The sequence below is a fragment of the Colius striatus genome, chromosome Z (genome assembly GCF_028858725.1).
Source record: "Colius striatus isolate bColStr4 chromosome Z, bColStr4.1.hap1, whole genome shotgun sequence".
NCBI classification, from domain to species: Eukaryota; Metazoa; Chordata; class Aves; order Coliiformes; family Coliidae; genus Colius; species Colius striatus.
Genome location: NC_084790.1, coordinates 46,734,341 through 46,749,578, shown reverse-complemented (window position 1 = coordinate 46,749,578; position 15,238 = coordinate 46,734,341).

The following is a 15,238-nucleotide window of genomic DNA, read 5'->3' as shown; positions in this document are numbered from 1 at the left end:
AGCTCATCCTGAAAATGTTTTTGCAAACACTGGGAAGTAAAAGTGAAGCATCATCTCAAGAATGTGGTTTGTTCTTTTTTTTTTCCAGAGCCTTTACAAAACAAATTTATATGGTTTAACACTTAGGAAAGCTGACTCATTTTTCTGTGCAAAGAGCTGCAGATGTTGAGTTTGCAACTCTACAACTGCATCCTTCCTAATCAACCCATACCATATTATGCTGTATTGCTTAGTATCAGTGTTCACTTTTTCGGATCCAGTGTATCAAGGCTTATAAGACATCCCTGTTCTGGTCATTTCTATGGTTTCTAAATTACATCAGTTAATACCTCCTGAAAACATGCTAGCAGTCTGTCATGGCTTTGTGTGGTGTTGTTTCTGGTAAAGGGGAAGGGGCTGTAAAGGGCTCCTGTAAGAAGTTCCTCAAAACTCTCCCCAGCTCTGAGTCAGACGCACTTCTAGGGCTGAGCCAATTGGGTGCCTCCACAATTACCTTTTACCAAGAAGCCAGGAGAGGAAGGTTCTTCCTATTCTTTTCTGGCTGGTGGTGGAAGGACTTGGAGGAGACAGAAGTGATCATGTGGATGCCAGGAAGAGAAGAGGGGAGGTGATGCACTGTAGCAGAGACCCCCCCCTTGCATCCCAAGGGGAGACAGCAGCTGTCCCCCTGCACCCTGTGGAATGGAGTGGTGAAGCTGAGAGTTTTTGGTGGTTCAGAGAGGACCCCACACCAGGGACAGTGACTGTACCTGCAGGGGCTGTGAATTTGTGTGAGGGCGGTGTTGCAGCAGAAGGTGCCTGGATGCTGCTGCCACAGAGTCATCCCAAGCTGGAGGAGTTTGTGAGAAGCAGCTGCAGCCCTTGGGAAGGGCTCATGCTAACAGAGATTTGTTAAGGATTGTGTCCTGTTGGAGGTACCTCACAGAGATCAGAGCAGGGGCAGAATGCAAGGAGTCGTCCTCTGAGAAGAGAGAAACAGCAGAGACCATCTGTGAGACTGACCACATGCCCCGTTCTCTGTCCCCCGCACCACTGAGTGAGGAAGAGGTAGAGACATGAGGAGTGGGGAGATGAGCCCAGGAAGAAGTGAGGGGATGGGAAGGAGATCTTGAAAGAGCTGGTTATATTTTTTTCATCATCCTGTTTTGTATTTTATTTCTGTTCTGTTTCTTGGAGGTAGTTGTCATGATTTTGCCCAGCCAGCAATGAAGCACCACAACCCTCTCTTGCTCGGTGCCCACGACCCACCCCACCCTTGTTAGGATGGCAGAGGCTCCAGTTGAAGTGGGAGGAAAAAGACAACCAAGGATGTTGTGGATTGAGACAAGGGCAGGGAGGGCTCACTGCCAGTTATGGTCTGGGCAAAACAGACTGCTTGACTTAGAGAGAAAAGTAAGAACAGTTTATTCTACTACCTATAAGAAACAGAAGAGAACAAAAAGCAAAAAGGGAGTAGGGTGATGAGAAAATTACAACCGGCACTTTAAGATCTCCCTCCCTTATCCCTCCTTCCTTCCCAGACCCAGCTTACTGCTCCACATATCTATACCTCCTCCCCAGGTTCCTCTGCTCCAGCACATCTCCTCCTCTCTTCCCTCGCTGACCTTGGGGTCCACATGGTCCTTGCACCACCATTAGCTGGAAAAAAAGGAAGAGAAAAACAAGAAGGAACAGGAAGAAGCCTCCTCGTCCAGCTTCTTAAAAGTGATCGTGGAGGTATCTAATTGCCTCAGCCTCAGAAGTGGGTCTGGCTCAGAGCTGGGGAGAGTTTTTAGGAACTTCTTACAGGAGCCATCTTTACAGCCCCTTCCCCCTTACCAGGAATAGCTCCACACAAAACCGTGAAAACTGTTCTTACTTTCCCCTCTAAGTCAAGTACTGGAATCTGTTTTGCCCGGAACCATCATTGGCAGCGATCCCTTGTCTCAATCCACAACAACCTTGGTTATCTTTTCTTTTTGCCCCAATTTTGCTGGGGCCCCTGCCATCCTAACGAGGGTGGGGGTGAATGGGGGCACCGAGCAAGAGACTGTCATACTTCATTGCTGGCTGGGCCTGAGCCATGACACTGACATCTTGATGGGATGCATTCTAGAGTGCTGAGGGAACTGGCTGATGTGATTGCTAAGCCACTCCATCATTTTTGAACAATCGTGGAGGACAGGTGAGGTGCCTGAGGACTGGAGAAAGGCCAATGTCACTCCAGTCTTCAAAAAGGGCAGGAAGGACAACCCAGGAAACTACAGGCTGGTCAGCCTCACCTCTATCCCTGGAAAGGTGATGGAACAACTCATCCTGAATGTTATCACTGTACATATGAAGGAGAAGATGGTTATCAGGGGGAGTTAACATGGCTTCACCAAGGGGAAATCCTGTTTGACTAACCTGATAGCCTTCTATGAGTGCATAACCGGCTGGCTAGATGAGGGGAGAGCAGTGGATGTCATCTACCTTGACTTCAGCAAGGCTTTTGACACTGTCTCCCATAACATCCTCATCAGAAAGCTCAAGCAGTGTGGCTTGGATGAGTGCACAGTGAGGTGATAGAGAGCTGGTTGAATGACAGAGCCCAGAGGGTGGTGATCAATGGCACAGAATCGAGTTGGAGGCCTGTGGCCAGTGGAGTTCCACAGGGATAGATTCTGGGACCAGTCTTGTTCAACATCTTCATCAATGGCCTGGATGAGGGGACAGAGTGTATCCTTACCAAATTGGCTGATGACACCAAACTGGGAGGACTGGCTGATTCCCCAGAAGGCTGTGCTGCCATTCAGTGGGATCTTGACCAGTGTGAGAGTTGAGCAGAGAGGAACCTCCTGAGGTTCAACTTGTACAAGTGCAGAATCCTGCACCTTGGGAGGAACAGCCCCATGCACCAGTATAGACGGGGGTGAGCTGCTGGAGAGCAGCTCTGCAGAGAGAGACCTGGGAGTCCTGGTTGACAATAAACTATGAGCCAGCAATGTGTCCTTGTGGCCAAGAAGGCCAATGGCATCCTGGGATGCATCAACAAGTGTGTAGCCAGACGGTTGAGGGAGGTTCTCCTCCCTCTCTGTTCTGAGCTCCTCAGCTCAAGAGGGAGAGGGAAGTGCTGGAGAGAGTCCAGTGCAGGGCCACCAAGATGATCAAGGGACTGGAGCATCTTCCTTATGAGGAAAGGCTGTAGGAACTGGGGCTGTTTAGTCTGGAGAAGAGGAGACTGAGGGGGAATCTCATTAATATTTACAAATATCTAAATGGTGGATGTCAGGAGGTTGAAGCATCATCCCTTTTTCTGTTGTGTGTGGTGACAGGACAAGAAGCTGGAAAACAAGAAGTTCCATTTAAACATAAGGAAAAACTATTTTACTGTTCAGATGAGGGAGCCCTGGCACAGGCTGCCCAGGGAGGGTGTGGAGTCTCCTTCCCTGGAAGTCTTCTAAACCCTCCTGGACATGTTCCTGTGTGATCTGATCTAGGTGAACCTGCTTTGGCAGGGGGAGTTGGACTAGATGATCTCTAAAGGTCGCTTCCAACCTCTACCATTCTGTGATTCTGTGATCCTAATCTGCCTGCCTATAACCCTTGTTATTGTAGTCCATGCGTGCACAAAATTCTTCTTTTACATCTCTATTGACAAAAACTGTGGGAAATAGAATATTACCTTTATTCATTTTGCTAAGTAGGTAATTGTTGTGGATTGGCCCAGTTAGCACAGCAGCACCACAACAGTCTCTCTCTCCGTGCCCCCATTCACTCCCACCCTTGTTAGGATGGTGGAGGCCCCAGCGAAATGGGAGTAAAAAGATAAGCAAGGTTGTTGTGGATTAAGACAAGGGCCAGAAGGCTCGCTGCCAATTATGGTTCTGGGCGAAACAGACTCCAGTACTCAACTTAGAGAGGAAAGTACGAAAGTTTATTCTACAAGAAACAGAACGGAATAAAAGCAAAAAGGGAGTAGGATGATGAGAAAATGACAACCAGCACTTTAAGATGTCCCTCCCCCATCCCTCCTTTCTTCCCGGGCCCAGCTCACTGCTGCTGATATCTCTACCTTCTCTACCTCCTCCCCCCTCAAAGGCTCAGGGGGGCAGGGAGTGGGGAATGTGGTCAGTCTCTCACAGATGGGTCCTGCCGCTTCTGTCTTCTCAGATGAGGACGACTCCTGGCATTCTTCCCCTGCTCCAACATGGGGTTCCTCCCCTGGGACGCAGTCCATAACTCCTCTGGTGGGGTTGTTCCCAACAGCTGCGGCTTCTGCCGATACAGGGTCCCTCACACGGGACACAGTCCTTGGTGAATATCTCTGGCGTGGATTCTTCACTGCGGTTGCACTTTCTGCAGTTGCAGGGTCCCTCTCTTGGGACAAAGCCTCTTCTGGGCATAAGTTTAATGAGCTGTTTTGTCATGAGTTCCTCCCCACAGTTACAGCTGTGGATATTGGGTCCCTTCCTCGGGACACGGCCTGCTCTGGCCATAGTGATAAAGGGTCCCTCCTTTGGGACACCGCCTCTTCCAGCCATAGGTTTAAAGAAGAAAATCACTGACCCTGGCTCGGGGTCTGCAGTGAAGTGGTTGGGTCCCCCACATGGGACACGGCCTCCTCTGGCCATAGTCACTGTCCCTGGCTCAGGGCCTTTAATGAAGTGAATCGCTGTCCCTGGACTGGGGCCAGCTTTAGCAAAATGAGTCTCTGCCCCTGATGCGGGGTCTTTAAAGAAATGAAAATAAATCTCAGCTTCACCAGTTCTCTCCATAGAATGCAGGGGAGTCTCTGCTCCAGCACACCTCCTCCTCTCTTTCATCACTGACCTTGGAGTCCACATGGTTGTTTCTCTCGCTATTCCTGCTCTTTGCACCACCACCAGCCAGAAGAAGAAGGGGACAGAAGAAGGATGAAAGAGGAAGAAGAAGGAGGAAGAACCCTCCTCTTTTGGCTTCTTCTTAAAAAGTGATCGTGGAAGCGTCTAATTGGCTCAACCGCAGAAGTGGCTCTGGCTCAGAGCTGGGGAGAGTTGTGAGCAACTTCTTACAGGACCCATCTTTACAGCCCCTTCCCCCTTACCAGAAAAGGCTGCCATGTCAAACTATAACAGTAATTTAATGATTTTTCAGTTCTTAGAAAAAATAAATGGTTGGATAGAGTTACAGAACAGTTTGGGTTAGGAACGGACCCCAAAGATCATTTCATTCCAACTCGCCTGCCACAGGCAGGAACACCTTCCACTAGATCAGGTTATCCAAGCCCCATCCAGCCTGGCCTTGAACACTCCCAGGACTAGAGCACCCACAGCCTCTCTGGGCAACCTGTTGCAGTGCCTCAAAACCCTCACAGTGAAAAAGTTCTTCCTTATATTTAAATCTACCCTCTTTCAGTTTAAAGCCATTTCTCCTTTTCCTGTCACTGTATGCCCTTGTACAAGGCGTCTCTCCAGCTTTCCTGTTGGCCTCCTTTAGGATCTGGAAGGCTGCTATAAGGAGGCACTGAAGTCTTCTTCAGGCTGAACAACACTAATGCTTGCAGCTTATTTTCCTGCAGGATGTGCTGCACTCTATGATCATCTTCATGAATGTCTTCAAGCAATCTATATCTTTCTTATGTTGGGAGCCCCAAAACTGGATGCAGCATTGCAAGTTTGGTCTCACCAGAGTGGAGTAGATGGACAGAATGCCCTCCCTCAACCTGCTGGCCACACTGCTTTTGATGTAGCCATCACACATTTGGCTTCTTGAGATGTAGGCACACATTGCCAGGTCATACTCAGTTTTTTATTCACCAGCACCCCCAGGTTCTCCTTTGAGCAGCTCATTCACTCATTCTTATTTCACTCATTGCCCAGCCTGTATTTGTGTTTGGGATTGCCCCAATTCATGTGCAGAACCTTGCCCTTTGCCTTGTGGAGCTTCATGAGGTTTGCACAGGCCCAACTCTCAAGCTTCTTGAGGTCCCAGTTGATGCCATATCTTCCCCTCAGTGTATTGCCTGCACCACACAGCTTCATGTTCTCTGCAAACTTGCTGAGGGTGCACTCCATCCCACTGCCCATCTCACTGACAAAGTCCCCTGAGGAACACCACTCGCTGCTATTCTCTATTCAGACGTGGAGCCATTGACCACAGCTCCTTGAGTGTGACCATCCAGCCAATTCCTTATCTGCTGAATGGTCCATCTGTCAAATCCACATCTCTCCTGTTTAGAGACAAATTTGCTGTGCAGGACAGTGTCAAATGCTTTGCACAAGTCCAGACAGATGGTGTCAGCCACTCTTCCCTTAACCACCAATGTCATAACCCCATTGTAGAAGGCCACTCAATTTGTCAGGTGTGATTTGTCCTTTGTGAAGCCATGTTGGTCATCACCAATCACCTCCTTATTTCCCATGCCCTTTAGTACAGTTTCCATGAGGATCTGCTCTATGATGTTGCCTGGCACAGAGGTGAGATTGACTGGCCTGTAGTTCCCTGGGTCTTCCTTCTCTCCTTTAAAAAAAAAAAAATGGGGGTTATGTTTCTGCTTTCCCAGTCAGTAGGAACTGCACCAGGCCTCTACACAACTTCTCAGATACAACAGACAGTGGCTTAGCAACTTCATCTGATAGTTCCCTCAGGACACACAGATGCATCTGTGGTGGGTTGACCTTAGTTGTCTGCCAGGTGCCTATGAAAGCCATTCCATCACTCCCCTCCTTAGCTGGACAGGGGAAAGAAAATACAATGAAAGTATCATGGATCACCAGTTTACATGATGGGCAAAACAGACTTGACCAGGGGAAACTGATTTAATGTATTACCAATGAAATCAGAGTAGAGTAATGAGAAATAAACTCACAGCGTACACTTCTCCCTCACTCTTCCTTCCTTTCAACACTGCTCCCTATTTCTCTGTCTCCTCCCTCTGGGTGGCACAGAGTGACAGGGAACAGAGGTTTAGGTAAGTTCATCACAGATTGTCTGTACTACTTCTTCCTCCTCAGGGGAGGACTCCTCACACTCTTCCCCTGCTCCAGCATGGGCTCCCTCCTATGGAAGACAGTCGTTCATTAACTTCTCCAATGTATGTCTACATGGGCTACCGTTCATAAACTACTCCAATGTGGATCCCTTCTATGGGTCCCCACAGGATCACAAGTCCTGACAGCAAACTTTCTCCACCATGGGCTCCTCTCTGTCCACAAGTCCACAGGTCCTGTCAGGAACTTGTTCCAGTGTGGGCTTCCCATGGAGGGGTCATAGTTTTCCTTGGTCATCCACCTGGTCTGGTGTGGGGTCCTCCCCGGGCTGTGGATGGATCTTACCTGTGGCCTCCATGGCTGCAGGGACAGCCATGTCTCACCATGAGCTGCACCACAGGCTGCAGTGGAGTCTCTGCTCCAAAGCCTGCAGCATCTCAGTCTCTTCCTTCTCAAGTGGCCTTGATATCTTCTTGTTTTCATGTTTCCCTTCTCTCTTCAGCTGCAGGTGTGCAACAGTCCTTCCTTCTCCTTAAACGTGTTATCCCAGAGGCGTTACCACCATTGCTGATGGGCTTGGCCTTGGCTAGCAACTGGTCCATCTTGGAGCTATCTGGCATTGGGTCTGTTAGACATGGGGAAAGCTTCTGTCAGCTTCTCACAGAAGTCACCTCCCAAAAAAGCTGGCCACAAAAACCCAGTACACATCACATCCCATGGATTTGTTCACATTCGTGTTCATTAGATGGCCTTGAACCCGATCTCCTACATGGACAGTACTTCCATCTCCCAGCCTCTGCCTTTAGATTCTGTGAATTGGGTGCTGTGGCTGAGGAACTTTTCAGTGTAAACCACAGTAAAAAAGCTGACTGCCTCAGCCTTGTCCATGTCTGTTGCAAGGTCTACCGTTTTGCTCATTGTAGAGGTACATTTTCTTTCATCTTTCCTTGTTGTCCTAGGTACCCAAAGAAAACTTTGTTATTTTTCATGACCCTAAGCAAGTTCAGCTTCAGCTATGCCTTGGCTTTCCACATCCCCTCCTTGCACTCTCAGGCCACATCCCAGTAACGTCCCCAGGATATGTATCCCCCACCTCCACTGCCTATGCATTTTGGTTTTGTGTTTTAGTTTGCCTCCTCTGTCCAAATACTTGCACATTGGTACTGATAGCTCTTATACCCTGAGAAAAAAGTCCTTAAATATCTCCCATCTCTCGTCCTCTGCTTTGTCTCTGAGGGCAGTTTCCCAAGGGATTCCACTCAGTAGCACTTTGAACAGCTGAAAGTTGTTCATTGTTGTGCATGAACATGAACTTTTTTGTCTGCTGGCTCAACTGCCCTCCATTATTCAAAATCTAGCTCTAATGGGTGACTAATCTGTACATATTTACCTTACAGAATTTTTTAGTAATTATTCAAACAGCTACGCTTCTTGGCTTTGCTTGCTAGAATTGATTTTAAAATACTTTCTTCTACTTTTTCACCTTATTAGTAGTATTACAAAGCTCAAATACTTCATTGATCTTGGATACCTGCTTCTGTGGTGAAATTGGTTAACTGGAAGAAAAAATGTTAAACATTAAGTAATTTCTCTGGTTTTAAAAAGAAAAAAAAACCCCATGCCACCTCTCCCCTCAAAAAAACAAACGGAAACCACTGAGAAGATAGGGTAGTCTATAAATGAGTGGTCTAGAGAAGATGCAATATTCTTGATTTTTCGTAACAACTAAATCAAACCTAAGTCCATCCAAGTAAATGATCTGAATAGATTTAAAAGTATGTATTTTGTATAGAGCTTTATATTAAGTTACAGAGCTCACTGCTGTAAAACATGTTGTAATCATTAAGTACACATTTACAAAATATGCAAGTGTATAGAATTTAGATTCATGAGTGTTTATTAAAGAAAACTGGCAGTCATCTGTTTCAGAAATCCCTTTCCCACTAATTGTTGGACCCTAAGATGTACATTGTTACTTCTTGAGACCTTCTTGTAGCTCCACGCTAGCTTATTGCATTCCTTAAAACCTTTGTGCTTAGAGTTGAGACACACTCAGAACCCAAAATTTTAAAGCTTTTTTGGTAGGCTTAGTTAAGTCACTTGCTACAGCAAAACAAAAGCAGTATAAACAGGTAATCTGTTTTCTCTCATGGTCTAAAATGCATTACCAGTTTTTAAGGAAAACTGGTTCAGACTGAAACAGAGCTAGCTGGAAGCCGTGTCTCCTATAAAAAATCATGGCAAGTAAATAGAAGAAGCTCAAAGCAGTTATGAAGAATAGATCTTCCTTATGAGAAAAGCTTGTAATGAAATCTTCGATCAGTAGTATCAGCAATCAGGAAGGGTGAGAAGTACATCTAAAGACAAAGTAGGGTAACATATTTTTCTCCATGCATGTCTAAGTGACAGCTGTTTAATTGGAATTAAGACTTCTATAAATGATAATTTTGGGACTTTACCTATGTGCATGCTATGAAATAAAGGTCTATTTAGCTTAATGTCAGTTTTTAACTCTAAAAAGCTAACACTGAAAAAACCTGGGAAGTTCAATAAAAGATTCAGATCTACCAGCCTGAGTAAGATGAAAACAGTCAAGGAACAGTCATGAACAGTCATCTGTTCCTTGATTGTTACCTTTTAGTGGGTAATGTGAGCACAGATAGTTACAAATTTCCTTAAAGGAGAGATACTGGCAGTTTCTATTAGCTAGACCTCTCTGCCACTTCACAATAATAATTTTGTGCCCATCCTAGTCAAGGACCAACACTGAGCAACCTGCATTTACTTTAGATATCAAGCACATTGGCTAGTGTGTGAATGAATACACAGTTACAAGAGACTTCATCGTGAAGAAGCCATAAAGTATCAGAGGAGAGAGGTGAGCTTTCCATCCACAGTAAAGCCACAGCACTAGAACAGCTAAACCAATGGCTAGCATCCAGTATATTGCCGAGTTTTCAAAATGAACCTGGGTGTACCTACATGGGGCAGGAAAAGAGCCAAGTTTTTCCATCATCACCAATGTGAAATTCTTAACTGAGATTCCTATAGGTTTGAGTAATCAGTTTTCGAATCCATGTACTTTTTAAAAATATCTAGAATGTCCTGTGACAAATAGCTTCACAGTTTAACTGCCTGTGACATACAATACTGACCTGGGAGAACAGTCCTTCAGGTACCAGCTGCTCCAGCCTGAGTCCCTCACAGGATCACAAGTCCCGACAGCAAACCTGCTCTGGTGTGGGCTCCTCTCTCCCCATGGGCTCCCAGGTCCTGCCAGGAACTTGCCCCAGTGTGGGCTTCCCATGGAGTCACAGCCTCCTTCAGGCATCCACCCGCTCCAGTGTGGGCTCCTCCACGGGCTGTGAGTACATCGCTGTGGACCTGTATGGACTGCAGAGGCAGGGCCTGCCTCACCGTGGGCTGCACCACAGGTCATAAGGAAATCTTTCTTCCAGTGCCTGGGCACTTCCTCTCCCTCCTTCTCCACTGACCCTGGTATCTGTGGAGATGTGGTTCTCACATTCTCATTGCCTTCTGCTGCTGCTGCAGTTTAGCATCTGCACAGTAATTTCTTCCCTTCCTCAAACATATTAACCACAGAGGTATTACCTCAATTGCTAATTGTCTCAGTCTTGGTCAGTGTTGGGTCCATCTTAGAGCTGAGTGGCACTGGCTCTGTCACATACAGGGGAACCTTCTGGAAGCTCTTTTTAAAATAAGCCACTCCTGTAGTCTCCTGTTACCAAAACCTGGTCACATAAAACCACTACTTCTGCTTCATGGAAAAAAAAATGTGATTTGCATGTGGTTTGGTGTAGGTTCCATTGTACATACCTTTTTACTTTAAGTACCACAAGTTCATTAACTCCCAAATAGCTTTTTCTTAGAGCAACATATACACACCTTGTATGTTAGTGCAAGGGAAAGGTCAGGCTGGCATTGCAACTTTTTCTCTTATTGCTTATGGCAAGAAGTTGCAGTCTGGATCTGTATCTGTTCAAATCCTGGAATCGCTTCAAATCAAGAAATATGTTGCTAGAGAGAAGAAGTGTAGCTTGGGAGAAAATTCATTCTTCCTCATCTATTTTAGGAAATTTAGTCTGTCAGGCTGCTTACAACCTACAGAACTTCTAGAACTTGAAAATGATTTAGAGCTTAAATGTATGGCAATAGTGTTCCAAAAAAATGTACTTAGGTTATTCATATCTTCATCATCAGCTCTTTAGAGTTCATACAGATTGTCTGCAAAATTAGGGAGGCTTTAGCATGCTTGATCCAGGGCCACAGGAGTCACAATTCAGACACCTATTTAGAAGTGTCTAAGATTCCAGCTGACAAGAGTATCTCAACTGTCAGCTCTTAAGAAAGTCATTTGCCCAGTCTGCAATTTCATGAGTTGTGAATGAATCACATTAAAACCATGCTGAGTCTTTTTTTTTTTCAAAACCCCACTTCCACTGGACATTGTCAGAGACTACAGCTGAACAGTAGACACTGTCAATACTGAAAAATGTCTAATTTTATGCTCATGTGGCATAAATTTTTTGCACCTCGCTGTTCGGTAACTCTTACAAAAAAAAAAAAAAAGTGGTTGCTTTGATTTACTTTGGAGTTGTAGAAGAGACCAAGCAGAAGTGTATGCCAAAATTCTTATTTCCTTTTTCTGGGGAAGAGGAAACTTCATAATATCCTAGATCAGAGGAAACAGAACACTCCCTGTGTTACCGTGTCTTCTGAATGGCAATACTCATTTACATAATTTCAGAGTCATGGTTCTTAATTCGAGATTTTTTTACATCATGTTGCAGTCCTTCACAGCTGAGGCAGCCTTACTAACACACAGAATTGCTCTTGAACCCTGAAATCTTAACTGAAACCTTGTCTGTCAATTTGTATTTCAAATCAATACTCACTGAGTGATCATAAGAGGACAATCTTGAGATTGGTTCCTAGGTAAATCTTCATTAATCTTTGTGTTTTCCATAATAACAAGTAGTTATTAAGATAGATGCTGTCATGGCAACAAGCAGTAAGGACAGATTTCTTTGCTATTTTTATTGAGTAAGACAGTATTGCACTTGGATGGGTTTATTTGATTAGGCTCCTATCTCTGGAGCTCTGACTCTGTTTAAAACCCTTCACAGCTCTGACTCTACTAAGCATCACATAGGGAGAGGACTTCTTCATCCAACCCATATAATATTCATCTAACATTGAGCTTTTAATATGTTTTATATAATATTTATATGAATATATGTTTATATTTTAATATAATTTAATATAGCCATGAAAAATACGTAAGTTACAACTCTGTCACCATCCTAATTCTCTATCACCGTCCTCTGTCACCAGGACCTAATTCATGGACAAAAAAATCACCTGCTGAATCAGATACCAAATCTGGAAGAATGATGCTTGCAGCTGTGACTGGTTCAGGAGAGAATCTCAACCTAAGGGGACATTGCTTGCCATTCAGATTCGATGGGATTCAAGTTGGCACCTACTTGAAGAGGAAAAAAATTACTCATTCTACTGTAGCCAGGCCTCTGGACTGTGTGTACTATATGAAGTCCCTGACTCCTCTCACTTTTCAGAACATATAGGTACGGTCAACTTCATGTTGTGAGGAACTGATCTAGTAACATGAACACTTTCTTGCACGTAGTATTACAAGGTTATAAGAAAGAGCAAGCCATGTCTACCCTCACAAACTCAACTTTGCAAAGGACTGTCATTGGTACAAACTTACTGATGTCATTTCCTAGCAAAGTAACTAAATTGTTCTGGCAGCATTAAAATTAACTGTTGTATTTTTCTGGATTTTGCTGCAGATAAAATAATTGTGATTTTGAAAGACCTGCACAAAAGTTTCTGGATAGAGAGTTTTTGGCAGAAATAACACCCGAGGTTTTTGTTTGTGATTTTGAGAGAGAACAGGTGATGCAAATGAAGACTTACAGCTACAGGCATACAACCTTGGAAAAATAAGCCCATCCTGAAACTTTGAATATTCTTTAGTACTTTTGTGAAAAATCACTAAATTTTCAGTATCTTACATGGTATTTAATTTTTTTTAAAATGAAAAAAAAAAAAATCCTGCAATGCACAACATATAAAACACTCTCCAAAGGTTTTAACACCTTGTGGCCATTTAAGTCTGCAACTCATCCTTCCTGAGTTATTTATTCATAAAAGATAGCCAATTCATATTCTTCCTGAAAGAAAAGATTTATGGTTTTGTTTTTTGCTTTTTCCAGAGCTTTGTTATGCTTTACTGGATTTGATCTACTGTGGTTTTTTTTCCTCTTGGGCTATTTTTTTTTTCTTCAAACTGTTTTATCATAATAACTTTTTCACCCCAATACTTTTACTTATTCCCAAAGGTGAAATTCTAGTGATTAAGGCAGCAAGACTCTATTTTGTGCATATTGTCAGGCAATGCAAACACTATGTTTTAGTTCAGATTGTTTCCAGGTTAAACAATGAGCATTCCAAGGTACCTTAGCACTGATGAACTACTCGTAATTATAATCTGCCATGGTTACAAGAAGTTCTTTGTTCTGCAAACATTTTAAATTCTGTGCTTCAGAAAATTTATTATGTCAAATGAAACGTAATCTTGCCTTCTCTATTTGGCAACAAATGCTGCGTGCAGGTGCTTCCAAATGAGATTTTGGATTATAGTTAGCCAAGACAAATGTAATTCTAATTGTAATTTAGGTTGCATTTAAATGTGTTGCTGTTGACTGTTTCAGGCATTAAGACTTAAAATACAAATTAAACTAGATGAATGTTGCAGTGTATTTAATAAATAACCAGTCCTTTACTATTTATAACAAATCATTTCGTGACAATTGTTTTCTCAACTTTCCTTAAGATCATTAAAGTGCTTTTATTTTGTTTAATAGGATACTGGGAAATTTTGATTGGTGATGAGACATGCCATTATTCTTGGTGTCATGATCCAGAGAGATATTTGTCAGAACACTAATCCACAGAAACAAATCACAATGCTTAAAATCAATATCTCTTACAATAGTTCACCCTTGGTACTTCTTTTGCTTTATGTTAGAAAACTGTTTAATTTTATGTCTGTTTTCAATGGCTGTAAAGTGCTCATTGTTACATTATTAATTTAAATTAATAATTGTTGCCAAAGAGCATGTATTAACTTACAATGCCTCTGTTCATGTGTGACCTGATGCAGCTGCGTGTAGGTTTTTATCTGAATGTGCAGCATGCTTTTGTTCCAGTACCATTCCTTTTGGACTTGTCTCTATTTCACTATTGTAAGGTTTTGTTTTGTGGAAGTCATTGCATTCAGAACTATCTTCTGTTTAGAGCCAGTAACACACCACTTACAGTCCTGCAACAGCAAACTGCAACACTGGAAAACCAGGTAATTTGTTGCATTGAAGAAAAGAATTCTTCCAAAGGCCATGGTCAATGTAAGTGAAATTACTTAATAGAAAGAGAGCAAATCTGTGTTTCTTCATGGAACGGTGAAACTGTTCAACTGAGCTGAATTTAAAGTCAGTCAGTCTGTTCAGAATAGTCCTCCTACCTGTTTTGCAAACTAAAAATTCATCTGGACTTTATCAGGTAGTTCTCAGATGGCTCTAACTTTGTAGGGCAACCCCTGACTGCAAACAGGAACTTAGTTCTACTGTTCTTTGCATATGAAGGCTAAAGCTGCAAAGCCAATACATTAATTGACTGACTTTGCACAAGTTTGACAAAAATAGTGTAACCTGATCAAAGTCCCTTGTATATGACAGGATTCTGGCAATATTGCACATAACCTATTATTTGAGGAGATGAAATACTCAAGAACTGGCAAAGGTATAAAAATAATACCATAAGTGCATATGTGGAATTCTGCTGAGAGCAACATACAAATTTGAATGTAACTTTCCTCCCACAGCTAGAACTGTCATGGGCAGTAACAACAAAGCTGAATCTAAAAAGCATTTTCAAGTCTCTGGACTGATAACTTTGAGATGATTAACTCAGAAAGAAAGTTTTCACATACAGGTTACAGTTCAGGAACACTGTAGGCTGAAAATAACAGCTGTGTCTTCACTGAGTGAGTCAAACGGTAACCATTTTATGTCAGGAAAAGTGTAGCTGCAGCAGTGTTCAAACTTTACAATGTAACACAGCCACTGATTTTACGAAATATTACATTTCTACATCAACTGTGAATTATCGCAAGAGAAATAGCAGTTTTAAGAGAGTCAAAATGCAATGAAATTAGGAGAGGACAGACAGAGCCCCAGTAGGATGTACAGTCTCCTATGCCATGC